This window comes from Telmatherina bonti, assembly GCF_933228915.1.
Source record: "Telmatherina bonti genome assembly, chromosome: 24".
Taxonomy (NCBI): domain Eukaryota; kingdom Metazoa; phylum Chordata; class Actinopteri; order Atheriniformes; family Telmatherinidae; genus Telmatherina; species Telmatherina bonti.
In genome coordinates this window covers 31,330,062-31,340,177 of record NC_136633.1, presented here as the reverse complement: position 1 = coordinate 31,340,177, position 10,116 = coordinate 31,330,062, and positions in this window count along the sequence as shown.

Genomic DNA, 10,116 nt, shown 5'->3' with positions numbered 1-10,116 from the left:
GGATGGACAGATGGATGGATGGATAGAAGGGTGGATGTTGGATGGATGGATGGATGGATGGATAGATAGAAGGGTGGATGTTGGATGGATGGATGGATAGAAGGGTGGATGTTGGATGGATGGATGGATAGAAGGGTGGATGTTGGATGGATGGATGGATGGATGGATAGAAGGGTGGATGGATGGATGGATGGATGGATAGAAGGGTGGATGTTGGATGGATGGATGGATGGATGGATGGATAGAAGGGTGGATGGATGGATGGATGGATGGATAGAAGGGTGGATGTTGGATGGATGGATGGATGGATAGATAGAAGGGTGGATGGATGGATGGATGGATGGATAGAAGGGTGGATGTTGGATGGATGGATGGATGGATGGATAGAAGGGTGGATGGATGGATGGATGGATGGATAGAAGGGTGGATGTTGGATGGATGGATGGATGGATGGATGATGGATGGATGGTTGGATGGTTTTCTCCCCTTTTTGTCTTGGGTGGGCTTTAAAGGGTTAACACAGAGCTAGCACCAGCGACAGCTTCACCAAGTGATGTAAAATACATCCCATAATAACATAAATCACATGTACATTTTATTCATGTTTCCATGGAGACGTGTTGTTTCCATGGTGACGTGATGTTTCCATGGTGACGTGATGTTTCCACACAGACGTGATGTTTCCATGGTGACGTGATGTTTCCACACAGACGTGATGTTTCCATGGTGACGTGATGTTTCCATGGTGACGTGATGTTTCCACACAGACGTGATGTTTCCATGGTGACGTGATGTTTCCACACAGACGTGATGTTTCCACACAGACGTGATGTTTCCATGGTGACGTGATGTTTCCATGGTGACGTGATGTTTCCACACAGACGTGATGTTTCCACACAGATGTGATGTTTCCACACAGACGTGATGTTTCCACACAGACGTGATGTTTCCACACAGACGTGATGTTTCCATGGTGACGTGATGTTTCCACACAGACGTGATGTTTCCACACAGACGTGATGTTTCCACACAGACGTGATGTTTCCATGGTGATGTGATGTTTCCATGGTGACGTGATGTTTCCACACAGACGTGATGTTTCCACACAGATGTGATGTTTCCACACAGACGTGATGTTTCCACACAGATGTGATGTTTCCACACAGACGTGATGTTTCCACACAGACGTGATGTTTCCACACAGATGTGATGTTTCCACACAGACGTGATGTTTCCATGGTGACGTGATGTTTCCACACAGACGTGATGTTTCCACACAGACGTGATGTTTCCATGGTGACGTGATGTTTCCATGGTGACGTGATGTTTCCACACAGACGTGATGTTTCCACACAGATGTGATGTTTCCACACAGACGTGATGTTTCCACACAGATGTGATGTTTCCACACAGACGTGATGTTTCCATGGTGACGTGATGTTTCCATGGAAATGTGATGTTTCCATGGTGATGTGACGTTTCCATGGAAATGTGGTGTTTCCATGGTGACGTGATGTTTCCATGGAAATGTGATGTTTCCATGGTGACATGATGTGGGATGAAATGAGACTTTCCTTAACCCAGGTCCAGGCCCACAACTGGCATCTGGACCACATGTGGTCCACAGGAGACTTGTCAGTGCGTAAACTGAGCCATAGCTGCCAGAAGTGGTCTGGATTCAACCCCAACATGCCTGCTATCTGGATATGGTAAATGGTACATGGTAAAAAGAATGGTTCCTGTGTGTCGCAGCAATCAGAATGAAGTAGGAGCCTAAATATAAAGTGGATTTATTACTGTTTAAAGCCAGAAAACAAGAAGAAAAGAGACAAATTGATTTATGGAGATAATGTCTCCATTGATTATGGATATTATCTATTAAACTGACATATGCTTTGTCTCTAGCGTTCCTTTCAACATTCATCAATGGGATGTGTTTTCTCTTGTTTACTGGCCATCACCTCATCCCAGTACACAAAACCGTATAGAATATAACAAACATTCACACACAAATCATTCACACAAATCAGCGTCTCTTCTATCTGTTTAATAAATTACAATGGTGGTTTCTAACTGACTTCCTGGACTCCACCTGCTCCCTTGGAGCCCACCCTGTGAGCTTCCTCTGGCAGCGCATCGACTGGAGTCAAGTGTGGTTATCAGGTTTGAGGAGAGGCTGCACTCTGCTGATAATCCCACTGAAATTGCACATGGATTTCCTGTTCCTGAAGTAGAAAATAAACACACTCCTGAGGAATACCTAATGAACAGGCCTGTGAATATCTGCTAGCTGAAGTTCAGATGCGCTAAGTTTCACACAAGAACGGCTCTCAGAAAAATCAAAGACTGAACCAGATTTGCTTCTTTAATGAATTCACTTAAGCTGCTTTTAATGAGATTTACTTTTCTAACAGTTAAACCAATGAGATGGATTTGTGTTTCACTAAATCCACATTTCGGCAGCTAATTAAGCTCATAAAAAACACAACTCAAAGATATCCAAAACATCTGTCCAGATACTTTCTACTTTTAGCTTGCAAGGGTTAAATAAAACAGTGGACCAGGTCAACATTCTCAGCAGGGTCCTAGAAGGTCCATGAGCATTCATTAATTGTATGCAAAAATCCCAGTTTGGAATGTCTGTGGTTTTAAAGACACACTTCAGAACTTTTACCATTTTCCATCCAGCACCCCCTATTGACAGCTTATTCAGCCTCCATCCTACGTGACACGTTAGCTCTCTTCAGCTAGCAAAATACGATCTTACGATGACACTTCTTTTGTCTCTTTCTTTTAATCTTAACCTTGTTTTTCTTTGCTGAATCATCAAACCTGCTTACATTTGGTGTTAAAGACATATTGATAATAAATAGAGACTTTCACTATTCATGATGTCCATTAGCAATAACGTTTACTAGCAGCCTTAATGTTCTCTAGCCTCAACAATGCCCCATCTATAACATCAGCTAGCTTTAAGGTCCACAAGCCATGTCTCCGCTAGCCATAATGTCCACTGGTTATAATGTCCAGTAGTCATCATGTCCACTCGCCATAACGTCCAATAGCCAAAGCTTCTACTAGCCATAACATACACTTGCCAGAATGTCCACTAGCCATAACATTAACTAGCCAGAACATCTACTCGCCATAACATTAACTAGCAAGAATGTCTACTAGCCATAACGTCCACTAGCCATAACATCCACTAGCCATAACGTCTGCTAGCCATAACGTCCAGAATGTCTACTAGCCATACATTTTCTAGACAGAACATCTGCTAGCCATGGCGTCCACTAGCGAGAATGTCTACTAGCCATAACATTAACTAGCCATAACGTCTACTAGCCATAATGTCCGCTAGCCATAACGTCCACTAGCTATAACATTCACAAGCCAGAATGTCCACAAGCTATAACGTTCACCTGCCATAACGTCGAATGGCAATAACGTCCACTAACTGCTGCCCTGGGTCAGGCATCTGGAGGATAGGAGAAGAGGTAAACCGCTCATTGAGAGACTGGAAAGCAGAGGCAGCTGACTGTGACCACTGAAAAGGCACTTTAGATGAGGTTAGAGTGGTAAGAGGAGCAGCAACAGAGCTGTAGTTGCAGATAAAGCGCTGGTAAAAGTTGGCAAATCCCAGGAAACGCTGGAGCTGTTTACGATTTTTGGGAACAGGCCAGGCCGAGACAGCAGAGACCTTTTCTGGATCCATCTTGACCTTCCCCTTTGTGATTATATGTCCCAGAAAAGACACTGAAGAGACATGGAACTCACATTTCTCAGCCTTGACAAACAGGGCATTCTCCAGAAGGCGCTGAAGGACTGACTGAACGGGATGGACGTGTTGCTCCTTGGATCGAGAGAAGATGAGAATGTCGTCTAGGTAAACAAAAACATACCGATTAAGCATGTCCCTGAGAACGTCATTCACAAGTGGTTGGAAGACAGCAGGAGCATTTGTGAGCCCAAATGGCATTACAAGATACTCATGTCCTGTTGGGGTATTGAAGGCCATCTTCCACTCGTCCCCCTCCCGGATTCAGACAAGGTGGTAGGCATTACATTACGCAGGTCGAGTTTTGAAAAAATGGTGGCCCCCTGGAGAAGCTCAAATGCAGTGGACATGAGAGGCAACGGATATCTGTTCTTTATTGTAATATCATTCAATCCATGATAATCAATACATGGCCTTAGAGTCTTGTCTCTTTTCAACGAAGAAAAACCCTGCACCAGCAGGAGAAGAAGAGGGACGGATGATTCCAGCAGCCAGGGAGTCGTTGATACAAGTCTCCATGGCCCTTCGTTCAGGTTCAGACAGGGAGTACAGGCGTCCTTTGGGTGGAGATGTTCCAGGAAGGAGATCTATGGCACAGTCATAGGGGCGATGGGGAGGCAGAGACATGGCCCTTGCCTTACTGAAGACCTGGCGGAAGTCATGATATTCAGGAGGCACTCTGGCGAGGTCAACCAGAGAACAGGAATTGGAGGAGTGAAGCGGGGATGAGGCTTGCTGGAGGCATCTTTGGAGACAAGAAGGACTCCACTCCAAGATGGCCCCAGTAGTCCAGTTGATGTGTGGGTTGTGGAGGCGAAGCCATGGATACCCAAGGATGAGTGGCAGGCAGGCAGAGCTCAGGATGTGAAACTGGATGGTTTCCTGATGATTTCCTGATATCAGCAGACAAACAGGAGAGGTCTGATGTGTGACAGTACCCAATACATGGCCATCTAGTGCTCTGGCAGGAACCGGACGGGACAGGGGAACCCGCTCAAGTCCCAGCTGATGGACCATACCCTCGTTAATGATACAGGCTTCAGCCCCTGAGTCGATAAAAATAGGCAAAGTCTTGGGCCCCTCGGGCAGAAGGAGACGACCCTGGAACAGGAGTCTCTGGCTGTGAGGAGTTGACAAAGCTGTTGAGCTCACCAGTGCCTCCTCCCTTACTGGTGAGCTTTGGCTTTTACTGGACACCCGATGGCGTAGTGTCCAGCAGCCCAACAATATAGACAAAGATTGGACTTACGGCGACGGTCCTTCTCTTCCGGAGGGAGGGAGGTGAGTCCCAACTGCATAGGCTCCAGATCACCCGTCTGCTGCACTAATGGGGCGGTAATGCCTGAAGGCCGTTGGCAGGGGTGAGGAAGAGGAGATCTCCAGGTTCTCCCTTGGCTCATCTCCTGTTGACGAGTCTGGATACGACTGTCTATACGTATTGCCAGTTCAATTGCCCCATCCAGGGAGTTTGGGGTGTCATGAGACACCAGCTCGTCTTTAATGTTTTCAGACAGACCATGAAGGAAGGCATCACAAAGGGCTGAACAGTTCCAACTACTTTGACTGGCCCGAATGCGGAAGTCAATTGAGTAGTCTGCCACAGTCCTTATGCCTTGTCTTAGTCCCACCAGGCCCCTTGCAGAATCAGAACCACTTCTCTCGAATCCAAAGACTTTGCGAAGCTCGGCAGCAAACAGGTCAAAAGAGGAACAAACAGCTGATCTCCTTTCCCACTCTGCCATTCCCCATAAGCGAGCTCTGCCAGACAGGTGGTTGATGACAAACGCAACCTTCGCCGACTCTGATGCGAAGGTTCGGGGCTGCAGGGCAAACAGAAGAGAGCAGTTGGTGAGAAAGGGACCACAAGTCTCTCGATCCCCTGAGTAACGCTCCGGCGTTCCCACCCAGGGCTCAGGAGTGTCACTGGGCAAAGAGACTGAGGCAGGAGCTGACACATCAGAGGAAGGAACCTGCAGAGGAGAAGAAGCGAGCTGTGAGAATTGAGCCGTCAGTTGCTGCATCTATGCTATCAATACCGCCAGAGAGCGGCCTTGGATCTCAGCTGCTTGTCTGGCCTCAGCAGCCGATGCAGTCAGTATGGCTTCATGTTGCTGCAGAACCCCCTCTATTGTTTCCAGGCGGCTGAGTGGAGTGGGATTGTGCACTGGGTCCATCTTATGGCCAGATTGTACTGAAATGATCGGAGAAAGGACCCAAAAGCAGCACAAGAGATCTGGGCAGGTTAACAGTCTTTATTTTAGCCACTTGGTGAGGTTCGGTGCTGGAGTTGAACTCTGGTTCCCAATGAGCAGAACAGAGCAGAGCAACTTTCCTCTGACTGAAGATCCACAACTCACGGTTGGGGGTCCTCCAGGACAGAAACCCAGTAACCACTGGGGAGCAGGCTCCAAGGAAAAGGCAGGAAGCGGAAGTCGGGGACGGATCAGGTCGGTAACGGGCAGGCAATTGTGGTCGGAGTGCTGGAAGGTCAGGCATGAGAGCAATGACAATCTGGCAGTGAGTGAATGGTGGAGGCTGCATATATGCGCAGGCTGAACTGATGTGGATTGTGAACAGGTGGCAGAGGCAGGTGAGAGCAGTGAACTGATTAGGGGTGTGGCAAGCAGCAATGCTGGAGGAAGCAAGGCTAATTGTGACAAAGGCGTGGATAATCATATCGAGCAATAATGTCCACTAGCCATAATGTCCACATGCCATTACATTAACTAGCCAGAACATCTACTAGCCATAACATCTACTAGCCATAATGTCTACTAGCCATAAAATTAACTAGCCTGAAGGTCTACCAGCCATAACATGCACTAGCCAAAACATCTACTAGCTGTAACGTCAACTAGCCATATTGTCCGCTAGTGATAATGTCCATTAGCTTTAATATCCACTAGCCATAATGTCCACTAGTCACAACATTAAGTAGTCAGAATGTCTACTAGCTATAACGTCCACTAGCGAGAACATCTATTAGCCATAACGTCCACTAGCCATCATGTCCACTAGCCATAACATTAACTAGTCAGAACGTCTACTAGCCATAACGTCCATTAGCCATAATGTCCACTAGCCACAACATTAACTAGTCAGAACGTCTACTAGCCATAACGTCCATGAGCCATCATGTCCACTAGCCATAACATTAACTACTCAGGACGTCTACTAGCCATAACGTCCACTAGCCATCATGTCCACTAGCCATAACATTAACTAGTCAGAATATCTACTAGCCATAACGTCCACTAGCCATCATGTCCACTAGCTTAACATTAACTAGTCAGAACATCTACTAGCCATAACGTCCACTAGCCATCATGTCCACTAGCCATAACATTAACTACTCAGGACGTCTACTAGCCATAACGTCCACTAGCCATCATGTCCACTAGCTTAACATTAACTAGTCAGAACATCTACTAGCCATAACGTCCACTAGCCATCATGTCCACTAGCCATAACATTAACTACTCAGGACGTCTACTAGCCATAACGTCCACTAGCCATCATGTCCACTAGCCATAACATTAACTAGTCAGAACGTCTACTAGCCATAACGTCCACTAGCCATCATGTCCACTAGCTTAACATTAACTACTCAGGACGTCTACTAGCCATAACGTCCACTAGCCATCATGTCCACTAGCTTAACATTAACTAGTCAGAACGTCTACTAGCCATAACGTCCACTAGCCATCATGTCCACTAGCCATAACATTAACTACTCAGGACGTCTACTAGCCATAACGTCCACTAGCCATCATGTCCACTAGCAATAACATTAACTACTCAGGACGTCTACTAGCCATAACGTCCACTAGCCATCATGTCCACTAGCCATAACATTAACTACTCAGGACGTCTACTAGCCATAACGTCCACTAGCCATCATGTCCACTAGCCATAACATTAACTACTCAGGACATCTACTAGCCATAACGTCCACTAGCCATCATGTCCACTAGCTTAACATTAACTACTCAGGACGTCTACTAGCCATAACGTCCACTAGCCATCATTTCCACTAGCCATAACATTAACTAGTCAGAATATCTACTAGCCATAACGTCCACTAGCCATCATGTCCACTAGCCATAACATTGACTAGTCAGAATATCTACTAGCCATAACGTCCACTAGCCATCATGTCCACTAGCTTAACATTAACTAGTCAAAACATCTACTAGCCATAACGTCCACTAGCCATCATGTCCACTAGCTTAACATTAACTAGTCAAAACATCTACTAGCGATAACGTCCACTAGCCATCATGTCCACTAGCCATAACATTAACTACTCAGGACGTCTACTAGCCATAACGTCCACTAGCCATCATGTCCACTAGCCATAACATTAACTACTCAGGACGTCTACTAGCCATAACGTCCACTAGCCATCATGTCCACTAGCTTAACATTAACTACTCAGGACGTCTACTAGCCATAACGTCCACTAGCCATCATGTCCACTAGCCATAACATTAACTAGTCAGAATATCTACTAGCCATAACGTCCACTAGCCATCATGTCCACTAGCTTAACATTAACTAGTCAAAACATCTACTAGCCATAACGTCCACTAGCCATCATGTCCACTAGCTTAACATTAACTAGTCAAAACATCTACTAGCGATAACGTCCACTAGCCATCATGTCCACTAGCCATAACATTAACTAGCCACAACATCTACTAGCGATAACGTCCGCTAGCCATAATGTCCACTAGTCATAATGTCCGCTAGACATAACGTCTGCTAGACATAAAGTCCGCTAGACATAACGTCCGCTAGCCATAATGTCCGCTAGCCATAATGTCCACTAGCCATAATGTCCTCTAGACATAACGTGCGCTAGACATAATGCTTACTAGCCTTAACGTCCACTGGTGTTCATCAAACATAATATCTGCCAGTGTCTGCTATCAACAATGTCCATTTTCCTTAATTCCACGAGTTATGACCTTTGCTTGCTATCGCATCTGCTGATATCTGCTGGCACAATTAATCTGTGAAATATTGGCTTTCATTTTCTATCCCTCATCACATAAATAATCTGAATTTTGCGCGACTTTACTTTCTTTATGTAAGAAGATTCTTGCAGTTTCCCAGGCTTACATGTTGCAGGAAGAAACATCTGATATGTCACACATTAACCCCTCAGTCATCATCCTATCTGGTTGTTAGATATTATAATGACATCATTAGTCGATCCAGGAGACTACCTTAAAGGTGGAGTATGTAAGATTTTCAATATTTAAAAAAAAAAAAAAAAAACCCTAATAAAATAACTACAATCATAATTAGATAGTTTTTTTTAAACATGTAGGTTCCAGTCTGTTCATATTTGATGCGTTATTAAATTACAAGTTTGATTAATGACAAATGACAAAAAGCACTTTTTTTTTTACTGGTAGGCAAACATTTAAGAAGGGTCTTTGTCATTAATTAAGCTTGTAATTTAATAACACATCAAATATGGACAGACTGGAACCTACATCTTTTTTAAAAAAAACTATCTAATTATGATTGTAGTTATTTTTTTAGGTAATTTATTTTGAAAATATTGAAAATCTTACATACTCCACCTTTAAATAAAAACTGGATTGTGGCTAATCCTCCTCCAGACGCAGACATTTATCTTGAGCCAGCCACTATTTGTATTAAACGAAAATAGCTATAAAGAAATCAACACATACTACTGTGCTGGTACTCCTCTGCTACGCTTTATTTAAACATGGTGGTTTTTCACCTCCTCCACACTTTGTTTCTATTGTCAGTCATCTGACCTGGCAGTGTTGTGTTGTCACCGTCAACTCATCATCCTGAACACAAGCTGTCGCTCAGTCGGAGCATCGCCGGGATCATCAACGCTCTCTAATTTTAGAAAACTGAGACTTAGCGGCGTGAAACACAACACAGGAGCCAGATACTGAGTTTCTGCATGCGCTGGTTAAATTTACGAGCACAAGCGCTCATGTACCTTGACACCGGTTTGGGACCTGGCAACACATCTGTCGCTTCAGATTACTACCCTCTCCAGTCACCACATTGCTGTTTTCTATTTTCATGATGTCAAAACATAACCATGTTTCAGTTTATTGCAGGTTGATGGGAAACAGAAACGGAGCTAACACATCACGTCATTACAGCTAGCTTGAACTGCTATCAAATTAGTGACTCAAAACACGTAAAGTTGTGAAATCATATTTCCAATCTTACTCTCAATGTTGACAAAACAGTATCCATGTTCTTCTCCAGTAAATACAAACAAAACTTTTTCCTCAGATTTATAAACAAGCAAAACATTTAGAAAATTGCCAAATTAAACA